We start from the raw sequence: 24,619 nt of genomic DNA, 5'->3' as shown, positions 1-24,619 counted from the left end.
AGGATATTTACATTCATCTGCATCTAAATGAATCAGTAGAAAGTTACCAACAGCCATGTCAACTTTTCCATGCCTCCTGTGATCAATGTCAAGCTTTCCTTTTCCCAACAGTGCTTGAAAATCATACTTACTGGATCATGTCTTTTCCAAAAGATCTGAAATCTCTAAGTCAGTGGTACCAAACCAAGTGCAATTTTTCCCCAGGGTACACTGGCAATGTCTGGAGACATTGGTAATTGTTATGAACGGAGCTGGGAGTACTACTAGCACCTGTTATGTGGAGGCCAGGATGTTGCTAAATACTTTACAATGCACAGAGAATAAATATAAGTTGTACTGATACTGAGAAAGTCTATTGTATAAAACAAGCCTCACACTTGCGTGAATACACAATAACTATCATATGCTCTTTAAAAATTTTTGTTATTAAGTATATATATCCCATTAGATCAGTATTATAGCTTCTCAAATTTTGTTCTTACATCAACTGAAAAAAAAAAAAAATTCACAACCTAATTATGTTTTACTCCATGGACTCACTGAGGACAGAAGCCCAGAAGACAGCCTCTCAGATGGCTTTGAGGGGCTGCTCCAGAGAGGTAAGGGAGGAGGCAGGATATACAGGAGTCAAACAAACAAACAAACAGTCGGGTAGCTGAACATCAAAGATTGCTGCTAATTAAAGAAAACCAGGCATCTCAAATGAATGAATTTAGTACTTTTCTATATACAGGAAGATGCAAGAGTCTGGGCTCCTTGAAATCATTTCTTCGATTTGCACCCTAACTTTCTGGGGCCAGGATCCTGATTCCTTCCTCCTGAATCCCCTGGGCTGCACAGCGCAGGGCTGGCCTCAGGGACTGATTGCATCCTTTGTTTACTGATGTGGCAGGCGGCATTTTTTTAACTACGCTCTTAACTCAGCTTTTGGCTTTCTGATAGAATCTTTAATTCCACACATACTTCTTTTTCTTTGTTTTTCTGTATTGGAAACATTATCATGGACATTTGTGTTTCTGTGGTTTGGCAACTCCTCCTTTGGAAGAACAGTATCTCAGCTGCCCTATTGATGTGATTTTTAGTGAATCTGCTATTCACGAGTTCCCTTCTTTCCTGAACACACGGTGACCAGGGGGCCCAAAGCCAGGCCAGTCTGTCTTCTCTATTGGGAAGGACGCACAAGAGCACGTAAGGGCTTCAGCCAGCGGCAGCACTCGACAGTCACACGTTGTTGGTGCTACAAGCTGCACTGATTCCTCTCCGTGAACTCTGCAGAGTCTGTCCACTAACTATTCTCCTGATTTAAAATCTTTAGAGACCTATATTGCAAATAGCCAAGGAACCTACGGTGAAATGGAGCCCAACCCTGTGGTTCTTCCCCGACATGTCCTTCCCCCATGTCCTTCATCTGCCTTTTGTCTGTAGAAAAACATGAGCCAAAGAATAAGTTTAATCAGAGAAGCGAGAACATGCAGAAGCCAAGGAAAGCAGTCAAACAAGAAAAAAAATAATAACAGTTTGGTCATTAAGAAAAGTCAAGGGCTTTCAGTACCCCTTCCAGGACCATAGATAAAATTCTGGGCTATATTTCTGAGCTGCTTTGTAGATACTGAAACCCTCACCAAGTGGAAGAAATTAACTACATGGTGACCAGACTGTAGCCATTATAAGCTGCAGCAATTCCGAGAACAGGCCTCAAAGAAATGGAAACCAACCAGACCTGACCTTGAAGATTAACTGTACTAAAAACAACTAAGATGATGCTAGTCAGACCGCCGCATGAGCAATTTCAAGTCACTATCAGAGCTGACTGTGCTCTTTGTGCATGTAGCGCCCTCCCTCCACCTATACACCCCTAAAATCCCATGTAAAAGCTCTTGCCCGCCGCTTGTTGGGAGGAGGAACACTGCCTTTGCCCCTTTATTGATTTTAGAGCTGGGAGCAGCCAGACCCCACTTTTGGCAACAACAGGATATACTTTTCTTTATCACTGAAATGCTGATACAAAGAAGAAATATTCTCCCAGTTGCTTCACCTCCTCTTTTGGAAAGAAATCGGCTTGAATTAGTTCACAGTGAGTTAGAGCTTACCTCTGGTAAGGAGAAAAACTTAGTATTCATCCCTCAAAGCTCTGAAGCCTTAGCCTCATCGTCCACCCAGGGGAGTATTTCAGAGGAGCTACTCAAAGGCGGGGTCTGCCTTCCAAGGGCATCAGCCACACCTGTGGCTTGTTGGAAATGCAAATCAGGCACCCCTGTGGACTGCAGTGGTTTGGATTTAGTAGGTCTGGGATGGGGCCCAAGAAATTGCTTCTCTAACAAGTTCCAAGGTGATGCTACCATTCTTTAGACCACATTAGAGCAGAACAGGGAGACCTTGTCACTTTTTTCTGCTTTTAACCTTTATCTTATCTGATATAAAGCTCAGCTGCTTTTAGTTGCAAATTACAGATACTGGCTTAAATAACAAAGGGAATTTATTTCCTCATACAGATTGAGTTTAGAGGTTTGAGGGCTTCAGCTGTAGCCCAGTTATGTTGCCAACTATCTGCTTCTTTCCAAGTAAATGACCTCTTTTTGAATATAACGGAAAACTGCAAAGCTGCCAGGTGTGGACATACTTACCAACTAATCGCCACTCCTCAGATTTGTCTTTTTCTTTTTTTTATATATTATAGTGGTTTTTGTCATACATTGACAGGAATCAGCCATGGATTTACATGTATTCCGCATCCTGATCCCCCCTCCCGCCTCCCTCTCTACCCGATCCCTCTGGGTCTTCCCAGTGTACCAGGCCCGAGCACTTGTCTCATGCATCCAACCTGGGCTGCTGATCTGTTTCACCATAGATAATATATACGTTTCGATGCTGTTCTCTCAGAAGAGAAGCCCAGAAGTGGGATTGCTGGGTCATATGGCAGTTCTATTTCCAGTTTTTTAAGAAATCTCCACACTGTTCTCCATAGTGGCTCTACTAGTTTGCATTCCCACCAACAGTGTAAGAGGGTTCCCTTTTCTCCACACCCTCTCCAGCATTTATTGCTTGTAGACTTTTGGATAGCAGCCATCCTGACTGGCGTGTAATGGTACCTCATTGTGGTTTTGATTTGCATTTCTCTGATAATGAGTGATGTTGAGCATCTTTTCATGTGTTTGTTAGCCATCTGTATGTCTTCTTTGGAGAAATGTCTGTTTAGTTCTTTGGCCCATTTTTTTGATTGGGTCATTTTTTTTCTGGAATTGAGCTTCAGGAGTTGCTTGTATATTTTTGAGATTAGTCCTTTGTCTGTTGCTTCGTTTGCTATTATTTTCTCCCAATCTGAGGGCTGTCTTTTCACCTTGCTTATAGTTTCCTTTGTTGTGCAAAAGTTTTTAAGTTTAATTAGGTCCCATTTGTTTATTTTTGCTTTTATTTCCAATATTCTGGGAGGTGGGTCATAGAGGATCCTGCTGTGATTCATGTCGGAGAGTGTTTTGCCTATGTTCTCCTCTAGGAGTTTTATAGTCTCTGGTCTTACATTTAGATCTTTAATCCATTTTGAGTTTATTTTTGTGTATGGTGTTAGAGAGTGTTCTAGTTTCATTCTTTTACAAGTGGTTGACCAGTTTTCCCAGCACCACTTGTTAAAGAGGTTGTCTTTTTTCCATAGTATATCCTTGCCTCCTTTGTCGAAGATAAGGTGTCCGTAGGTTAAAAATATGGAACGCTTCACGAATTTGCATGTCATCCTTGAGCAAGGGCCATGCTAATCTTCTCTGTATCGTTCCAATTTTAGTATATGTGCTGCCGAAGCGAGCACTCAGATTTGTCTTTAATCTGCATTTTTAGCACATTTTAGGGCCTTAATAAAAAGTAAATGTTAATCTCTGTCATTCTTCCTCCTTTGAGGATGTCTGTTAATAATTTCTGGGCTTCCCTGGGGGCTCAGTGGTAAAGAAACCTCCTGCCAATGTAGGAGAGGCAGGTTCAATCCCTGAGTCAAGAAGATGTCCTGGAGAAGTAAATGGATACCCACTCCAGTAGTCTTGCCTGGAGACCCCCACAGACAGAGGAACCTCTCAGTCTATAGTCCACAGGGTCGCAAAAGAATCAGACATGACTTAGAGACATGATAACAACAACGTCTATTATTTCTACCCAGAGCAATTTCTTTTTTCCATTTCCACATGCTTTTCCATACCAGAGGAGCTCCCGTGTGCTAGGCAGAGAGTGGAGAACAGACAGACATGGTCGTTCTTTAAAGCGCATTACAGTCCAGCTTGGAGGACTCTCTAAGTTTTCTTTGTGTGTGTGTGTGTTATTGCTCAGTCGTGTCCATCTCTGCAACCTCATGGACTGTAGCCCACCGGGGCTCCTCTGTCCATGGAATTCTCCAGGCAAGAACACTGGAGTGGGTTGCCATTCCCTTCTCCAGGGGATCTTCCCATCCCAGGGATTGAACCCTGGTCTCCTGAAATCAGGCAGATTCTTCACCATCTGTGCTATCAGGGAAGACCAAGTTTGCTTTACCCACTCCCCAAACCAGCTTAGGAATCCTTGCTGCTCCAATCTTTCCTCTTACACACTGTACCACATTATACTGGGTGTATATATAATAAATGCTGTGTATATAGAAAAATATGAATAAGTATAAAGAAAGCTCAATCATGTAGAATTGTTACCTGAACATTGGGTTTGCCTTTTGGTGGTATTGCCAAAAGACAGAAAAGCCAAATTGCAGACGGTCTTATTACTCACTGCAAGTGAGGAGAACACCAGGGATCTTTCCCAAAGCAGTGTTTTCTCTGAACAGCAAAATTAGGGAAATTTAAGCTATTGGTACATGTATATTCATGAAGGGGCCTGGATGGCAGGCAGAGTCCAAGCTTCAGTTGATTGAAGTCAAGAGAGTCAGTAAAGGTCAACACCACTATCCTTTAGATTCCAGTTGATCTAGTTGCTGGCATTTAAATTCTGCAAAATGGCTCAAGACCGTGCTTTAGGCTAGTCTTTACCATCAAAAGAGAACTGAGAGTCTTTGCAACAGAGCCAATATTTTTGCTCTTGTTATTTCTTTTTCCCGTTAACAGTCCATTGTTTATGCATTCATTTGTTCCCTTAAGACCATTTATCGCTGAGACCTGTTCACGATCAAGCATTATGGCCAGGCTGAGATCACCAAGGGCTTGGGCCAAAAATGGCTTCTCTTATGTCAAAAAAGCCAGGTCTGGTTCTCTTTCTCCAGGGACGATTCCCACCCCACAAATCTGCTTACAGAAAGAGGTAAGTGGAGGAAAATGACAATGTAGCCATAAAGATTTTTGTAACTTGGATCAGGATTTGTTCAGGTGATCTTAGTAGATACTCTCATTTTGAACTAAGAAACACACAGGGTGATAAAGATTGGGAAAACATAAAAATCCTATAAAAGAAATCATATTATGGTTTATTAAATCCAAATCTTAAAATATCTGACAGTGTCTTGAGAAATCAGTAATGTTGCAAAGTATTCTTTTTTAATAATACTCTTCTGCCTTGGGATAGTTGGCTATATTAACTGTTATTTTTCCATGTAAGCAGAAAGAAAACAGAGAAACATAAGGTCCTGCATTGGACACGTCTTCAGTTGAATATAAATCCTCGGAGGAGCTCAGAGCTGACTTATAATTCCCACTGAGCCACGTGCTTTCCGGGTGGCCTTCTCTTCTCCCACCCAGCCTGGCGAAGCCCGTCAGAGAAAACCAGTGACCTGGACTCTGGGATGTGTCAGTGCCTGCTTTATCTGCAGGCCTTCACGTTCTTCTCCTGGGCGCGTCCAACAGTCAGCCCTCGAGGTAAAGGAGAGTGTGAGAACACGCGGCTGAGCAAATGGGAAATAAAACTAGGGAAGGTTTTGGAGAAAGGGTGGAAAAGGAGACGCTGTCTCCCACCCCCACCTCACCTTGCCCTTAGATTTCTCCTGTTTGTCCTCTTCTCCTCTAACTCATCAACTCAGGCGCTGGCGTAGATGATTTGTAATGGTTACATTTTAACCCGCTGCTGTTAATGGTCATGATGGAGATTGTGTCTGGTAAGAACACACAGTGAGAAGCAAGGCCAGTCCTTCTGTTGTCTGGGTCCTTCACGCTGGACAGACAGGCAGACCGCAAGTAATCAAAGTAGTGAGACCCCTGCTGGGCTGTTTATAAGGAGAGGCCCAAAGTTCTGTGGGACCAAAAGTTCTCCTAGTGTGGGGTTCCTAAGAAAACAGTAGAGAAAATAACAAATTACAATCGTGTGACCAAATGTTTAGAAAATGGCAAAAGAAATGGGGAAAATGACAAATGTAAAAGCAATGACAGATACTACAGCCATCACAAAACCTAGAAAAATAGCATAATATTCTTATTAATAGACTGTCTCTTCCACCACAATAATGTTTTTTTCCCTCCATACATATGTCCAGTTACTGGTGCCTTATATAGAGCACTTTTATATAGCAAATAACTCTGGTCCTGTAGGTTCTGGAGCTTAAAAAGGCAATAAGCAACTCATGTGGTTAAAATGTATTAGTACTGTGAGTTTTACAAGGCATAGCAACATGTTAATAGTGCGCCTAGACAACTCCCCTAGCGGTTCAGTGGTTGCAATGCAGGGGACTTGGGTTCAATCCCAGGTGGGGGAAGTAAGGTCCCACATACCTCAGAGAAACTAAGCCTGTGTGTTGCAACTACTGAGTCCACGGGCCATGACTAGAGAGTCCACACACCACAATGAAAGATCCTGCCTGCTGCAACGAGGACCTGAGGCAGTCAAATAAATAATAAAAAATAAATAAAAATTTAAAAATAAAATTCATTACCGAAGAAGAAAAATAATGTTCCTAGAAGATGACCTGGAAGTGGCCTGCTATAGACTGAAGGTTTATGTCTCCCCAAGTTCATATGTTAAATTCTAGCTCCCAATATAATGGAGTTAGGATGTGGCACCTTTGGAAGGTCATTGGGTCATCAGGGTGGAGCCTGCATGAATGGGATCCGTAACATTTTAAAAGAGACCCCAGAGAGTTTCCTTCCCCTGCCGCAGGTAAGAATGCTGAAAAGCCAACTATGAACCAGGAAGCAGGATTTAGCAGACATCAAACCTGCTGGCACCTTAGGCCCAGTTTTTTTAGCATCCAGAACTAGGGGAAATTTCTATTGTTTATAAGTCACCCAGACTCCGATAGTTTGTTATAGCAGACTGAACAGGCTAAGACAGGACCCAAGCAAGGGAGGGTTCCTGACAGCACAGTAAATCCGTCTCCTGTGATAAGCGTACTCGGCTAGGAATTGACAGTTAAAATTCAGTGACAATTTTGAGATCCTACACTAGTAAAACTGGAGAGATTTATGAGGAACACGACAATGTGGAAGAGATTCTTGATATTTATCTACTTTCATCTTAGAATTCTGATCTTTGTGAATGAATTGCATATTCAAAAAAAAATAAATCATTTTTAAGTGAAAATTATAAAAAGAAACCTATAAGACATAGTTCTACTCTTACCTCTGATTTTTGTTGTTGTTCAGTTCTTGTTCATGTCCAATTCTTGGTGACCCCATGAACCGCAGTATGCCAGGCTTCCGTGTCCTTCACTATCTTCTGGAGTTTCCTCAAACTCATGTCCCCTGAGTTGATGATGCCATCCAACCATTTCATCCTCTGTCACCCCCTTCTCCTCCTGCCTTCAATCTTTCCCAGCATCAAGGTCTTTCCAATGAGTCAGCTCTTTGCATCAGGTGGCCAAAGTGCTGGAGCTTCAGCATCAGCATCAGTCCTTCTGATGAATATTCAGGGTTGATTTCCCTTGTTGCCCCACTCCAATTCTGTTCTCAAGAGGAGATAACCTTCGGACATGGATGTGTGACAGGCTTCCTCAACACTCGTATAAGCTCCTGACCCACATAAACAAAACAATTGTCCTTTTAAGCCACTACTTTTAGAAGTTTCTTACACAGCATGGTAACCAGAACACTCTTCTCCATTGATTTATTTCTGAAGTGAGGCAGTAGGTAGACACTTTGAATAGAAATGATTTTTAACGTGTTGTTAGGTGAGTGCATTGAGAAGCAGTATAACCCTCAAAGGCCAGCAGTTGCTCTGTCTTCAGAAAGGAGACTGCATCCCAGAGCTGGCACTAGTGGTAAAGAACCTGCCTGCCAGTGCAGGAGATGCAAGAGGTGTGGGTTCGATCACTGGGTCGGGAAGATCCCTGGAGGAGGGCATGGCAACCCACTCCAGTCTTCTTGCCTGGAGAATCCTATGGAAGGAGGAGCCTGGTGGGCTGCAGCCCCTGGGGTCACACAGAGTCAGACCTGCTGCATACCAGTGCATTTCAAGAACACCAAACTCCCACCACCGCCTCTCCAGCCTGGCTGTGTTCTACTTTCTTTCTTTCTTTCTTTTGTGCACACTCTTCCTTTCACCAGGAGTATCTCCCCTGAGTCTCACTCCTTCCCCTCCATCATCACCTTCTTTCTTATCCAACTCCCTACAGTATAAATAATCCTCTTCTGATTGCACAGACCCCTGCTTCTGTCATTGTGAGTGACCATCACATTGCACAGTAATTGCCTTTTTGCATGTTTCTCTCATATGATTATGAAATCATGAAAGAATTCCAATTCAGAATGAAACCAGATGATACGAAATGGAAAATCTTATACATGTGCCCTCAGAAGAATGGAACTTAAGAACTGAGATTGATTTCTGTACATGCCTGCTTTACTAAAAACTAAGACTTACCTCCTGACCAATGAATATTTGCTAAGAATGTCTCCCATCCTAAAACTGGTGAACTTCCTGCCTGGACTCTCGCCGGACTTCTCCGTCTTCACACTTTCGCCCATACATTCAGCCTTCCCAGATCCCCATGGACTCACCTGTAACTTGCTACAGCACATGTTTTCTGTTTTTTGTTTTTTTAACTTTTTCTTCTTTATTGCAAGCAGATTCAGGTCTCCTGCTTAGATATTCTGCAGAAAAGTCCAATCATAATTAGTACATGTTTTCTGAATTGCAGTTCATCTGCTATTTCCAAATAAACTCAATTTCTGGTAATTGGAGCTTGTTCTAGTTTACTTCTTTATTTAGACTGACAAAATCCCAAAGGTGTGGAAAAATTCTTGGTCAATTATTGTACTTCTAAAGCTCTAATATGCACATATATTTTGGTGTATAGTAAGTGTTCATTATTTTCTCATTAAAAGGATAAATGAACTGTAACATGCCCTTTATACAGGGATTCAGTTAAGGGACTCTTTAACTCAATTTAGTTTTTCTTAATATGTGCTGGCCAAATGGACCTGAATCTTCATTCTATTCTCAGAGAAGAGCAGTACCCATTCTATAAACCAATATGAAGATTTCAGCTGATAAGAGCCACTGGTCATATTGATCTGGTCCCTTATATCCTATAATTCTCCTATAATAGTCCAATATAAAGGGAAACTCGACCATTCTATTGGAGCTCACCTTTCATTATCCCTGGGAGGGACTGGTTCCAGGACCTCTACTGATACCAAAATTTACGGACGCTTAAGGCCCTTATATAAAATAGCATAGTACCGTGAAGACTGCTCTCCAAATCTGTGGATGCAAAACTTGCAGATACAGACGACCACCTGGACAACTTGAGAAAGATCCGAGCGCTGTCTCCTTTGTGTACTCTTAGATTAAGCCTGGGCCACTATGGGCCATGCTCCTGCCCTGGTACCATAACTAGATCTTTTGGTCGCTGTGGTGAAGGGAAAGTTCTAGCCCCACAAAGGCCATGAAAACAGCACACTGGCCTTGCAGGAGGCCAGGCAGGGGAGCTCAGTGGCCTGAGTTAGGGTGAAATATCACCTGGCCGAATACTATTTCTGCCACATACCTCCTGTGAAACATAGGGAAAATAGCAATAACAACATCACAGAAGTATTTTTTGACATTAATGAGCTGATGAATAGTAAAATGTTAATCCCCTTACAAATGTCAATTATTCTTGCAAGCAAAAGGTAGGTAAAACACAATAAAATCTTAGCAAAAGATGGAGTACTATCTCTATCAATACAGGAAATAAATGACTCTACTCTTTCCCAGTGGCCATGGGCAAGTCACATGGTCTCTTTGTTCAGATATGAGATGGAGTCAAAAGTCACATTTACCTACAACGTTAATACATGTAAAATGCTTAACCTAGCACCTGATATAGACTAAATTCTCATCATAGATTAACAAAACATGACTATGTACCCTTAAATGCACTTGGAAGTATAAGAGAGGGAAACCTTATATATATATATATATATATATATATATATATATATATAGCTGTTGCTGTTTTTATTTATTTGCTAAGTCATGTCCAATTCTTTTGTGCCCTTTGGACTGTAGCCTGCCAGGCTCTTCTGTCCATGGGATTTCCCAGGCAAGAATACTGGAGTCGGTTGCCATCTCCTTCTCCAGGGGATTTTCCCAACCCAACCCAGGGATCAAACCCTGTCTCCTGGGATCAAACCCTTTACCACTGAGCCGCCATGGAAGCCATATATATACATATAGTTTGTTTCATTTAGTTTTGGGTTTGGAAGAATTAGAGGAGGCTTCACAATGTACATTGTCTGTGTTTTGAAATATAGGTATCATTTTGACATAGAGAAGGATCTCAGAATCTGTCTTTAACCCAGAGAAGGAAAGAGGTATATTTTGCCAGCTAGCCATCTTTCTAAAAAATTTAGATGACATTCTTTCACTGTAGAATATGATAGGGAAATGATAATGCAGGGAGGTGGAGGAGTGGAAGTAATTTGAGGATTTCAAGTCTGTCCAGCCCTTAGCATTTCCCAAAAGGGGACCCTCAGAGGCAATGTAGAAACCAGACCTAGAGCCATTGTTCCAGGGAAATTTCAAACAGAGGATCAAAATGCAACGTTAAGATTGTTCAGTGTATCATCCATTCTGCTTTGAGTACTTGGAAATATGATAATTAACTTTTTCTAAAGGTTAGACAGACAGACAGACACACACACCCCCAGAAATTTTACCTGCTCATCAATGCAGGAATCCCACTCAGATTTTCTTACTCTATCCACACACCCTCCCTCAGGCAATTTCAGCCACTCCCAGAACAAGACCTAGCTCATAGAAGTGCAGTCCAAAGAAATACTTTAAAAAAAGAAAAGGCAAGAGAAATGTTATTATATGTCCCTGTGGGTCTAACCAAAACTAGAACTATAAAGTAACCGTCATTCTATTTCATAGGCAATAATTCTATTGCCTGTGAAGTAGAATGCAATAGAAAAAGGGAAGAGAATTCCAGAAAAGGAAACTGCTGGCTTCTCTGAGCCATTTTGGAGGGCGGGACTCCAGGGCAGGTAGATGCTCTTGCATTGCTAACCCATGAGCTTTAGGACTTACTGGCTAGAGGAAGCTGTGGGTGAGGCGTTTGCTAGACAAGTATTCCCAGAAGAGTGATTCCTCAAGCCTTCAGGTTCTTGGAGGTCATGTGACAGGTTGTTTCCTGGTATCCAATCTGACGACGGCTGCCACTCCAGCCCCACCACCCACTGCCACCTCACTATATTTCCTGTGCTCTGGGCCTTTTTTGCCTAAGAAAGAATTTTCACTATCATTAAAAGAAACCAGCACACAAAGACAGCACCCTCCCAGACCCCAAGTGTACTGTAATATAGGGCTGGAGGGGGACATATCCCTTTGAAAGTCAGAACAGACCTCACTGGAAAAGAGTATTCCTCTGAGTTCTACCTCTGGCTCTGTGTGCTGGCTCAGTCTAAATCCTCTGTTATCCTGTTGGAGAAAGCTCACTCTTACAAGTTTCTCTCATTTTCTGCAAAGCTGTAAATAATTGTTATTTTAAGTCCTCCTGGTCCAGAGACTCTAAATATACAAATGAAAAGACCCTTAGGGATTCCCTGAGGTTGTCTAACCCCTTCTGACCTGACCACGCAGCCGAGCTCAGAGAAAAGATGCTGCGGCCCTCTCTGGGCATGACGTCAGGGCTCCAGATCTCCAAACCCAGCTCTTTGCGCTCTACCATGAAGCCTCCTTGTATTCCTGACTCCTTGTATTAAGGCTTCTCTTGTGCCCTCCTACATCCAGCCAGAGGGCTGAGGGCACCTAAAACTTGTCTTGGATTTCAATAACAATATTCAGTTTGTTCATGAAAGAAGATTTGTCCCTTACTTGGAGGATTTTAGACACTTCCCATGAATGTGATTAGAAAGACGGGTTTAAGAAAAAGCCTCAAATTTTCGTCAGGAAAGCATTCACTCACTTGGTGCAAACATAAAGCAGAACTTGGATGAGATTGAGAAATGGAGTACTTCTTACCAGATCAGTAAGCAAGGAGCTCACAGTCATGAGGGATTCCCACCCCCGAGGGCACTCAGGAAAGAGAAGAATACCTGCACAGATCTGGCAGCTGTAAGGCTGCAGCCACTCCCTGTGGGGCGTCCTGAAGAACTCAGGATGTGAAAAATAGCTGGATACTCACCCCAGCTGAGATGATGGAAGCAATGATTTCAGTGATCAGACTGCTGCATCTTCTCACACATAAAAAGGTGCTAAACCCCTTAACTTGAGAGATCTAGTCTTCTTTAATTCACAACAATCTCTTGATGTTCAGGCTACCAGCCCTCTGTTACAAACTTCTGGCTCAGACGGTAAAGCATCTGCCTACAACGCAGGAGCCCCGGGTTTGATCCCTGGGTCGGGAAGATCCCCTGGAGAAGGAAACGGCAACCCACTCCAGTACTCTTGCCTGGAAAATCTCATGGACGGAGGATCCTGTTAGGCTACAGTCCATGGGGTCGCAAAGAGTCAGACACGACTGAGTGACTTCACTTCACTTCTTCTATAGGACCTGACCCCTTACTTCCTGCCCACCCCTCCTCAGAGCAATTCTCTCAGGATTCCTTGAGATGCTGTCTGTTGGGATTGAAGTCCTAAAAATTCCTACCAAATAAAACATAACTCTCGGTCTTTAGGTTGTGATTATTTTTTAAGTCAACAAAGTAAAAGCATGGACCAAAGAAGAGCTGGGGAACTTATCTCTCCCTGTGCCCATGTCCTCCTCAGCATGGACAGCCAAGCTGCTTCTGACTGCCAGCAAACTTGTGTTGGCATTCTGCTGTCATGACACGCTTAGGAGCTTTGCTTTCTCTCTTAACTCTTGACTGTCGTTATGCCAGTTGGAAAGTCTGTTATAAAAACTAAACGTGACTCAGAAGAAGCCAAACACACACACATAGACACACACAAAACCCTCCTCTCTCCTTTCCAAGTCACATCACTGCACAGCTGCTCATCTGGTCTTGTCTGCCGTTAACGGTGGTGGGTCCTCCTCCAGAGTCTCTCAGGCCCTCTGCTGTTTCCCGTCTCCCCACAGCTTAGTTTCGGGCCAGAGGGAAGCGTTTTCTGACTGTCTCCTCTGGGCTTGCAGAAGTGAGACCCAAGCCAAATTATGAAATCTTGCAAGGTCTTTGGGTCTTAGCCTTCCCATGCCCTTCGATACTTTTCTTCCAGTTGGAAAATTATGCAGGCATATTACATAGACACGTAAGTATACTCTCTTATATAAGTTGTAGTGTTGCTAATTTAACAATATAGTTTAACATAGGCAGAAAGGGAAATAAGCCTTAAACAATTCTTAATTATCCCTAAAATATTTCTCTCCATTCTCACTACATTGCTCTGGTCCAGACCTTTGTTGTCTTTTACTTGGACACTAGTGTCCTGACAAATTTTGGTGTTTCCTGCCTGCTTCTAACCTCTTTATACTATGCATTTCACACTGCCACCCACTGTAATCTATAGAAATGAAGGTCTGACTATACGAATCCTGTACTTAAAGGATGAAAGCTAAGATTCATAGCAAGGCATCTAATTCCCATCTCCTAGTGCAACCCAGGACACACTTCAGGTGACAAGAACTGCACATGTAACTTGTCTCCTGACCACTCCAGGGCCCTTCTCCTGAATACCACTCACTAAGGTCTTTCCTAAAGACCTTTTTATCCTTTAAAGCTAAGCATCGAGATTTTACCCAGCCAACATTTAATTCAGACACATCCATTCGCATAACATCCTATGTATAACTTATTCATAGCATTTGACATCTTATATTTTTCTTAAAACATGTTGGACTGCTTTACTATTTATAAAATGTATTTCTTGCAGAAAACTTGGAAAATACAGGAAAATGGGAAAACAAAGCCCAATGAAAGCATCTAGAGGTACTCTACTAATGTTGTGAGGTATATTTTCCAGTCTTTGGCTCTATGCACATATTTGTATTTTTTGTCTCTTGCCCCCTTGCACACAGCACACACATATTCACCAAAACACCTGCTTGGCAATCTAACATATTTTGCAATCACTTTTATTTTCCATTTAAAAGTACATTATGAGCTTTGTTATATATCCTCAAGCGTTCATAGAGTAAGCTCCATGACGGGAACGTGTGTGTGTAAGGCAAACATGGACAGACATTTAGATGAATGAATAGCACAGGCTCACAAGAAATATTTGTTGAGCTAATTTAATAAAGAAAACAATGAAAGGAGAGAGTGGGAAGAAAAAAAAGAATATGAGAAGAACTAGAGCACATGGAAGGTAGAGGGACAAAGAGAGGAAAGTGGATCATCTGAACAGGGCTTTCATGATGTTTAAAATTTTTATAATATACTTTATCTTTGATTCCTGCAATAGCCTTCTGAAGTAGCTATAATAGTTATTTACAAATCAGGAAAGGGAAACTCAGAAAGGTTAAGTGACTTGCCCTGGCTTGTTCGCGCAATAAGTGGCAGAACTAGTTGTGGGAATCCATGAACTATATTTATCTTACTCCACATGACTTCTGGAAAAACAAGCGCAATAACAAAGGCCCTGCTGAGGTCTGGGAGCTCGGAGCGGTGGGTGTCCCTGCCCCCTGGCGTGGTGCCCTGTGAATAGCTGTGTTCAGTGAGTTACCAAAGAGCGGGGATGAGAAAGAACGAACAGCAGATGTTGGTCAGCGTCTGGGGTTCGGCGCCCTCAAGCCACACTTCCTGCTCCTCACCAGCTTCCCTGACTGACGAAGCAGGGGATATTAAACGCCTGCTCCCAGTCTGTGCCACGTTCCTTATGCTCCATAAACACAAATGCTGTTAAACAGCTCACTGGCTCCCTTTGCTCTTGGAAAATATTCTCCTGGCTTCAAAGGCTCTTCACGATCAGACTCACCTCATCTCATCTTCATGTCTCTTCTCTCTTCTCATACATTCCATCTTCTTCTCCAGGGGATCTTCCAGACCCAGGGATGGAGCCCCAGTCTCCTGCACTGCAGGCGAATTCATTACAGACTGAGCCAGCAGGGAAGCTCCCTTGTACATTCCACACACCTCTAAATCCCTGAAAGTGTTGGCATATTCTTCCCCGCCCTGCTCTTCTTTAGTAACTATTACTTTGATCCTTTCTTTACTGACTGTATTACTTTGTCATTGATGTGTAATAAATCATCACACATGTAGCAGTTTTACACAAGCCTCGCTGTTTCTCTAGGTCAGATGTCTGGAATGGTGTGGCTTGGTTCTCTTCTTAAGGTCTCACTGGGTTAAAATCAAAGTATTGGCCAGGACTGGGTTCTCACTGGCAGCTGAGGTTCCTCTTTCAGACTTACTGGTTATTGACAGAATTCAGTTTCTGGTGGTTAGAGGACAGTGGTTGCCATTCCCCTGTGACATGATTCTCTTCCTCCTCAAACAAACAACAGGGCATCAAACCTTTCCTGTGCTTTGAACCTCTGTGGTTTCGGCTTCTGCCTCCCTCTTCTGTTTTAAGGGTTCATGTGATTACATTACACACACTTGGATAACCAAGGATAACCTCTCTGTCTAAAGGTCATCTAATTAAAATTTAAAAAAAAATTTTTCTGGCCTCGCCATGACTTGTAGGACCTTATTCCCCCAATCAGGGATTGGACCTGAGCCGCTGACAGTAAAAGTGTCAAGTCCTAACCACTTGACCACCAGGGAATTCTGGGTCTTCTACTTTATAAAACCAATGAGGTCTACGCAGTCCCTTCACCATGTATCATTTTCATCGCATAACACCCAGACGGTGAAGGTTACGGGGGTCAATGTGCTGCCTGCCCACCCCACTGGTCACTCCGTTAGGGTAGTGTCCTCACGGGAACCAGGCCCATTCACTTCTGGACTATATGCTTCATGAGGGCAGTGACTGCATCTATTTCATAAGTCAGCGGTGTGCTGGAGCCAGCCTATATCAACTAACAAGGGCCTATCATTAAACGCTCATTTTGTCATCCGAAGGCTAACCATACATATTATTTAAAAAATGAAAGTATATAGTCAAATAAATTTTATTTTTAAGAGGTAATAAATAATCAGACTCACCATTCCTATTTATCGTTTACCTATTCACTCTTATCTTTTCTCTTGAGGTTGCTTTCATTGATTGTATCTCTGTCGTGGAAACTCTGTTTATGGATGGGCACATTTCTTCCTAACTCCTTATTCAGTGATGTCATATTGCTAGCTTGAAATTGGCCATAGTGGATATATTTATACCACAGAAATCAGAAAAAAAGCTAGCTGCTGGCTTGCTTTATTGTTTATTTCTCTCTCTTTCTCTTTTTTTCTTTCTGGCCATATAACACGGCTTGTGGCATCTTAGTTCACCAACCAGGGATTGAACCTTGGTCCTTGGCAGTAAGAGTATAGAGTTCTAACCCCTGGATCACTAAGACATTCCCCAGTGCAGGGGTCCCCACCCTCTGGGATCTAATGCTGGACAGTTGAGGTGGAGCTGATGTAATAATTATAGAAATGGCGTGCACAATAAATGTGACGAGTTTGAACCATTCCAAAACAATCCCCTCCTCAAGTCTGTGGAAAAACTGTTCTCCACAAAACTGGTCCCAGGTGCCAACAGTGTTGGGGACCACTGCCCTAGCATTGATTTCTCTCGTCAGAGGTGAAGAAACTAGGTAATAAGGTGAATAAACATGTCCAGACTCAACAGCAGATACAAAATAGAAGCCAGTGTGGTCTGAGCTTACAGCCTTGGACTCTGAAAAACGACACCAAAATTGAACCAAGAACCAGGCCATGGGTAGGTGGAGGGTAAGCCCTTGCTCCTCTGTGTCTTCAGAAGGGGGAACCTCTTAGAATGTTGACATTGGAGGTCAACACTCCAGATTCACAAAGTCAAAATCCGCCTTTGAGACATTCTTTTACAAGGTACCCTTGAAATTCCTAAGCACCTTAAAATAGAAAGCCACTGTCTGGGGAGGCAGAGGTAGCAGCAGGTGACTACACCGCAGCTTGTCACTAGAGCTGAAGAGGCAGAGAAATACCGTCGGGGGTTTTACAAGGTGGAGTGGGTGCTTCCGCGATGGCGCAGCACAGTCAAGTCGCCTAGAGGACTTTATACACTGTCAGGGCACTGGCCGTGTGTTACACGTATACATGGGAGCTACAAAAATGCTGCTGATGACTCAATCTGCAGGGCAGGAATAGAGATGCATGCAGACACGGAGAACGGACTTGTGGGCAGAACTGGGGAAGGGGAGGGTGGGACGAATTGACCCAGTAGCCCTGAAATATATGCACTCATGTGTAAGACAGATAGTTAGTGGGAAGCTGCTCTACAGGGAACCCGGCCCGGTGCTCAGTGACAGCCTAGAGGGGTTGGAGGGTGGGGGGTGTTGGGAGGGATACTCAAGAGGAAGAAGATATGTGTATATATATATGTGTATACATATGTGTATATACATACATATATAGATATATATACATATATCATGTTGTTGTATGGCAGAAACTAACACAATATTGGAAAGCAAGTATCCTCCAACTAAAAATAAAAATTAATAATAATAATAATAATTCCGATATATACCAGGGAGGGGAACTTGTCAGAAACAGGATGTTACTCACAGCATCCTTAGATGGGCACAGCCCTGCACCAGCTATTAAAACAATGAAACCGGCGTCTCCGTGGCTCTAAGCTCAGGTTTCGTGGGCTGCAGCAGTCCCCTGCCCAGAGCTGTAATCGCCCCCTTCCCCACAGCGGTTTCCGCGCCCTGCTCTCTACACAAACAGCTTTCCCTTCCCTCCCCAAGCATATCTCCTGTCTCCTAGATCTCACATGTCACATGGCCCTCCCCTAACACATCCTCTTCTCTCCTCGCCACTAAGCCACATCCTCTCCTTCTTCCTCCCTCCATTTCTTTTTCAGTCTTAAAATGATGTCTTAATATAAGCCTTTTTCAGCTCACATGACATCACTTCCCTCGCTGGGATCAAATTTTTACCACAGGTCCTTGGAAACCAACAGTACAAAATAGGCAGAAGGATTTAAGGGAGGCTATAGAGCTGCTTGTTCAAATCAAGCATTCTCCTTTAAAAAAAAAAAAAAAGGCAGCTGAATCTAGCTAGTTTCCTTTCCTCAAGGTCCTCTGTTGTGCAGCAACAATCTAGGGCCCACAAAAGAGTACCCTCCCACAGGTACCATTTTTGCTCCAGTAACTGACTGTGTTCTGGTCAACGGCGAAGCAACAATAGTTGACCCCTGCTGGCCAGCTTTCAAAACAGGTCTCAGAAGAAGCCGGGAACAGGACAAGTTGTTACTTCTAGTTTTCTCCCAACACATGGACTCCTGTTATCAACTTTGATCTCTTTATAGAGGTCCCTTGTCTTTGTTTGAGTGATATGGAGCCTCTGTGAGACTAGTAAGAAGAAAGCTTATGATCTTCCCCTCATATGATCAACAGACTGACTACATCTTCTGGTTTAGCAACTTCCTCTTTATTCTCACAAGCTGCTAAACAAGTTGCCAGTAACCCTGATTGGGGATGTAATTGGTTCTGTGGATTTTGTTCCATTCCTAACCATATTTCAAACTTGTAACTAGGTAATGGGTCATTTCTTCATAGCTCAGTTGGTAAAGAATCTGCCTGCAATGAAGGAGACCCCGGTTTAATTTCTGGGTGGGGAAGATCTGCTGGAGAAGGGATAGATTAACCACTCCAGTATTCTTGGGCTTCCCTTGTGGCTCAGCTGGTAAACAATCCACCTGCAATGTGGGTAGACCTGGGTTTGATCCCTGGGTTGGGAAGATTCCCTGGAGAAGGGAAAGGCTGCCCACTCCAGTATTCTGGCCTGGAGAAGTCCATGGACTGTACAGTACATGGGGTTGCAGAGAGTCAGACATGACTGAGTGACTTTCACATGTAGATGGAAAAATGGTTCAGCTGAGTGCAAGAGAAAGTGCTTCCAGGTTACTCTTTCATTCTAAAAATTCATCAAGACATGCAAATTGACTTCACTTATTTTCTCTTTTGTTTCTCAGAGAAAAGTTTTTTTGTTTGTCTTTTGGGGTTTTTTGGGGGATGGGAGTTAATAGTGTTGGTGATGGCTTACAGAAATTTTAGGAACAAGACATGGAAATGAATTCTATTTAAAATAAGTCTCTGAAAAAGAAGTCCACAAAACTCCTTTAGACAATTGAAAGATTTCAGTTTGATTTGACCCCTCACTTGAACTTTGTTATTTAAAATTTCCTATGTTTAGATTATAAATTCTATGAACATAGATACTCATGTCATTTATTCACTTACTATGAATATATATGTTTAATCACTAATTCATCCTTTTATTCAACAGACATTCACTGAATGTTTGATATGAACAATAGATTCAGAGTAAACAGGTATAAATAAGATACATTCCTTGCTCTCAAGTAGCTCATAGCCTAAAGGGATAGAAAAGTGTATGTAACGATATAAACTGTCTAAAATTTTGCATGTGCTAAAATGGACATTTCTAGAGAATACGATGGGATCAGAACAATCAGCAGACGCTGTGATCCACTTTGCAATGATGGCAGTAGCTGGGTGGGAAATTTTCTTAATAAAGCAAAAGGAAGAAAGAAGAAGAGGAAGTTTCTGGGGAAAAAACACTTTAAGATCACCTTTCTATAATCAAAACCAAGGTGCTCAGATTTTAGGTTGAGCTTGTCCCATGTTTTCTGCAAATGACATCACACCCTCTACCAGGATCAATTTATACCACAGATCCTCGGAAACAAATTGTACAAAATAAACAGAAGGATTAAAAGGACAGTAAATATTTCTGTTTGTTCAAATCAAGTATTCTTAAAAAAAAAAAAATAGCCCATTTACATAAAAGCCCATCGACATAATATCTGTAAGTCAACTGGGGTAACGCTATGCCTTGAACTAAGATTACTCAGAACTCCACTGCTACAATCAGAGCTGTTTCTAAGAGTTCCGTGAATCCCCGGCGGACTTAGGTGTCTGATGTCATGTCTACCTCTGAGTTCCTACTCCCACAAATCAGCTCTATTGAAGGATTATTTCATTTTCCTTGCATAATGCCTCCAATTTACACTTTGTCTCAGGTATAGAATTTCAGATCTTTTCCTTGACCTTAATAAAATCTTTTCCTTGACCTTTTAGGCCCCAAAATCACTGCAGATGGTGACTGTAGCCATGAAATTAAAAGATGCTTGCTCCTTGGGAGAAAAGTTGTGGCCAACCCAGACAGCATATTGTAAAGCAGAAACATTACTTTGCCAACAAAGGTCCGTCTAGTCAAGGCTATGGTTTTTCTAGTGGTCAAGTATGGATGTGAGAGTTGGACCGTAAAGAAGGCTGAGCACTGAAGAATTGATGCTTTTGAACTGTGGTGTTGGAGAAGACTCTTTAGAGTCCCTTGACAGCAAGGAGATCCAACCAGTCCATCCTAAAGGAGATCAGTCCTGGGTGTTCATTGGCAGGACTGATGCTGAAGCTGAAACTCCAATACTTTGGCCACCTCATGCAAAAAACTGATTCATTGGAAAAGACCCTGATGCTGGGAAAGATTGAGGGCAGGAGGAGAAGGGGACGACAGAGGATTAGATGGTGGGATGGCATAACTGACTTGATGGACATGAGTTTGAGCAAGCTCTGGGAGTTGGTGATGAACAGGGAGGCATGGTGTGCTGCAGTCCATGGGGTTGCAGAGTTGGACATGACTGAGTGACTGAACTGAATAAATATCACCAACAAAGTCATGCTGGTATCATTCTCATACTTGTAACAACAGTGTAAGGAGCAAAGAACAAAAATCCTGTGTGAAACCATGACCCATTTGAACCAGGACACCTCTGTTCTTTGGCCACAGGACACAGTCGTGTCATTTGCTCTTTGTCTTGGTGGCATCCCCTCCTCTTCCCCACTTACTTCTCCTTCCAGATGGGCCTCCTGGCTTGCTCCTAGGAACTCCACAACCTTTGGAGAATAATGTAGTAATATCAAGTCCCACTCCCCAAATTCAGTTCTAGATTACTTTTGCTTATTTAAGAGCCTACAGGGTCTGAGCAGAGACATTATTTTGCCAACAAAGGTCCATCTAGTCAAGGCTATGGTTTTTCCACTGGTCATGTATGGATGTGAGAGTTGGACTATAAAGAAAGCTGAGCGCTGAAGAATTGATGCTTTTGAACTGTGGTCCTGGAGAAGACTTTTGAGAGTTCCTTGACAGCAAGGAGATAAAACCAGTCCATCCTAAAGGCAATTAACCCTGAATGTTCCTTGGAAGGACTGATGCTGAAACTGAAGCTCCAGTACTTTGGCCACCTGATGCAAAGAGCTGACTCATTTGAAAAGACCCTGATGCTGGGAAAGATTGAAGGTAGGAGGAGAAGGGGACAACTGAGGATGAGATGGTTGGATGGCATCATCAACTTGATGGACATGGGTTTGGGTCGACTCTGGGAGTTGGTGATGGACAGGGAGGCCTGGTGAGCTGTGGTTCATGGGGTTGCAAAGAGTTGGACACGACTGAGTGACTGAACTGAACTGAACAGGGTCTGAGTAACCCTGGGATGGTGTTTTTGTTCCCAAGATAAATTATACCTCTAATACAGTCTGCTTTTCTGAGATAGTCCTCATGGTTGTATACAGTACGCTCCTCCTACATTACACCCAGTGCTCTTCACATTTGAGGATGACATTAGTATTCATCAAACCCTGCTTTTTTTTCTTCTTACTTTCATTCTGGTTTTCTTTGGAGCTGGTTTGCAATAAATCCAGTTCTGTTACTATATAGCCATGCTTCACCATGAACTCCAAACATAGACCATGATTTTGCTGCATGTGGTTGCCTTAAGTCTCTAGACACCCAAAACACCCAGGAACAAGTATTCTCCACCAGTCAAGGTATTTCAAATGTTCCCGTGTCTCTGGATTAATTTACTTGTTCTATAAACCTTAAGCACGCATCATACTTTCTTTGTTGTGGTCTAGGCAAGTTCACAGTCTGACCGAATATAAATTCCAAAATGCTTTAATGAAAGGCAGCATCTTTGGAATTAGTGCAAAGCCTCTCAGGGGGTGACTTTAAAGAGGCAATCTTGTTTTGCAGCATATTTCCCAGTTCATTAGTTAGAACATTAGTTCCAGGCTTTGCAGCTGTGCCTCGTACTACATACTCCATCTCCCCCCAGGATAGAACGGTGGAATACCCTTGGAAAAGCAAGAATTGTAGAAATTTAAGGTTTAAGATTCTTCCCCCACTCCAAATGTAACTTAGAAAATCCTCTCCCAAGCTTTTACAGAGTCTACAGCATCATACATACTATGTTATACTACAATCATGCAATTACTTATCTGTCTGCTGTCCTAGACATGATCAGGGCAGGGTTATGGTTTACCAAAATTCAGTTCCTAGCATAGGAAACAGAAACTGGCAGGGTACTCACAGGAGTTTTATGGAAGAAAAGGAAAGGGAGGAGAGAGAAGGAGAGAGAGAAAAGAACCTATTATGACTATAATTCATGGGAGTGAAATTATTCTGCACAATGGCTTTGATTTGGCAGCTGGGAGAATCTCCCTTCAGAGGTGTGGTCAAATGAATAGTTTGTGGATGGCTTAGCACAAGGCAGGAGGAGAAGGGGATGATAGAGGATGAGATGGCTCGAAGGCATCACCAACGCAAAGGGCATGAGTTTGAGTAAACTCTGGGAGTTGGCGATGGACAGGGAAGACTGGCGTGCTGCAGTCCATGGGGTCACAAAGAGTCGGACACGACTGAGCAACTGAACTGAACTGAACTAGCACAAGGATCTCAGCTGTCAGCTGCACCAAGTTGGGTATGGTCTAGGTGCTGGGATTAAATGTATTTGGTAAGATGGAGAAATAATATAAAGTCCAGTAGATATTTTATGCCAAACTCTACCAACCTCATACTCTGTGAACACCACTGCTGCTGAAGACCATGATGGGGATCTAATCATGTTTTCTTTTATTTTGTTTTAATGTAAAGTACTTTCAATTTGTCATATCTTTGTGTTATTGGCTGAACTGTGTCCTGCCTCCCAAATGATGTGTTCAAACTGTTACCCTGAGTACCTCAAAATGTGACAGTATTTGGGGACAGGACTTTTAAAGAACTGATTAAGGTAGGTGGCTCAGTGGTAAAGAGTCTGCCTGCAATGTAGGAGATGTGGGTTCGATCCTTGGGTCTGGGAAGACCCCCTGGAGAAGGGAATGGCAACCCACTCCAGTACTCTTGCCTGGAGAATCCCATGGACAGAGGAGCCTGGTGGGTTACAAAGAATCAGACACAACTATGCACGCACATACACTCACACACACACAACATTGATTTTTATGGAGTTATTGATGAAAATAATCCTCATAATATAGTTCAATATTACATTCACCTATATGTGTGTGTGCAAACATGTAACCCATAATCCAGACACAAAGGTAAAAAGAGGCTCTGAGGGTGGGCCATAATCCAATCCGACGGACATCCTCATAAGAAGAGAAAACTTGGACACACACAGAGACACCAGGGAAGCGTGTGCACAGGGGAAAGACCGTGTGAGAACACACACGAACACGACCATCTGCACGCCAGGGAGAGGGGCTTCAGAAGAAACCAGCGCTGCTGACAGCTTGAGGACTTTCAGCCTCCGAAACTATGAGAGTGGATTTCTGTTTAAGTCATGCAGCCTGTGGTATTTTGCTACGGCAGCCCTAGCAAACAAGCACATGTAGAAACAGCACTGATCTTTAGTAAAAAATCATTAAGACTAACCAGCAAATATTCACTTGTTAAATTTTAACCTAAAAAATTGAGTGAATAAATGAATGGAATAGGTTACAAAGTACAAAGACCTAGGAAAATATTACAGGTTAAAATTTAAAAGAAAACCACCTGGATGTTCCCAGATAAATTTCTTATCGTCGAAAATCTGAAGTTTCTCCTTTCTGAAATAAGACTGTTAGATAGCTTATTTTATCCTTTAAGAGTCTCTAATTTACTGTTCAGTACATGATTAGTAACACTGATTCTGATGAAAAAAGTAAATGGAGTCAAGCCAGGATTTCACTAGCCAAGAGTATGAGAAGATTTTATCATGAACTTATGGCATGTGTTTGCATTGACTTGAAGAGTATCTTTAGAAACTAACTTTTCAGTCTGAGAAGATATGACTAAATATCTATAACGTGGTTGCATCTTATTGCAGTAGGCTAGATTATGCTGCAGTAACAACCAACTTCTGACTCTCTATGTCTTAACTGCTGACTTATTCCTGT

General features: G+C 42.5%; 2 long non-coding RNA genes and 1 other non-coding gene across 14 annotated transcripts; 1 reads left to right on the top strand and 2 right to left on the bottom strand.

Moving 5' to 3' along the window:
• Nucleotides 1-3,692: 3,692 nt before the first annotated feature.
• On the bottom strand, nucleotides 3,693-3,799 carry LOC133041057 (U6 spliceosomal RNA). The gene has a single exon (XR_009689116.1). It is a non-coding gene; the product is annotated as a U6 spliceosomal RNA (small nuclear RNA).
• A 1,600-nt stretch (nucleotides 3,800-5,399) lies between these two features.
• Nucleotides 5,400-18,003, bottom strand: LOC133040525 (uncharacterized). 12 transcript variants are annotated; one of them, XR_009688987.1, is made up of 6 exons: nucleotides 17,943-18,003; nucleotides 15,226-15,322; nucleotides 8,883-8,975; nucleotides 7,507-8,260; nucleotides 6,660-6,761; nucleotides 5,400-6,217 (listed from the first exon to the last, which is right to left on the bottom strand). It is a non-coding gene; the product is annotated as an uncharacterized LOC133040525 (long non-coding RNA). The 12 variants fall into 12 exon arrangements; XR_009688984.1 differs by lacking the exons at nucleotides 15,226-15,322; nucleotides 17,943-18,003 and adding an exon at nucleotides 12,497-13,034 and having other exon boundaries at nucleotides 5,400-5,807; nucleotides 5,921-6,217; XR_009688990.1 differs by lacking the exons at nucleotides 15,226-15,322; nucleotides 17,943-18,003 and adding exons at nucleotides 9,475-9,588; nucleotides 11,401-11,586.
• LOC133040542 (uncharacterized) lies at nucleotides 13,427-22,212 on the top strand. Its single transcript, XR_009688997.1, has 3 exons — nucleotides 13,427-13,560; nucleotides 14,182-14,258; nucleotides 20,486-22,212. It is a non-coding gene; the product is annotated as an uncharacterized LOC133040542 (long non-coding RNA).
• The last annotated feature ends 2,407 nt before the right edge of the window (nucleotides 22,213-24,619 follow it).

This window comes from Dama dama, chromosome 2 (genome assembly GCF_033118175.1).
Source record: "Dama dama isolate Ldn47 chromosome 2, ASM3311817v1, whole genome shotgun sequence".
Classification (NCBI taxonomy): Eukaryota; Metazoa; Chordata; class Mammalia; order Artiodactyla; family Cervidae; genus Dama; species Dama dama.
The sequence above is the reverse complement of the archived record's forward strand: the minus strand, read 5'-3'. Positions and strand labels throughout refer to the sequence as shown.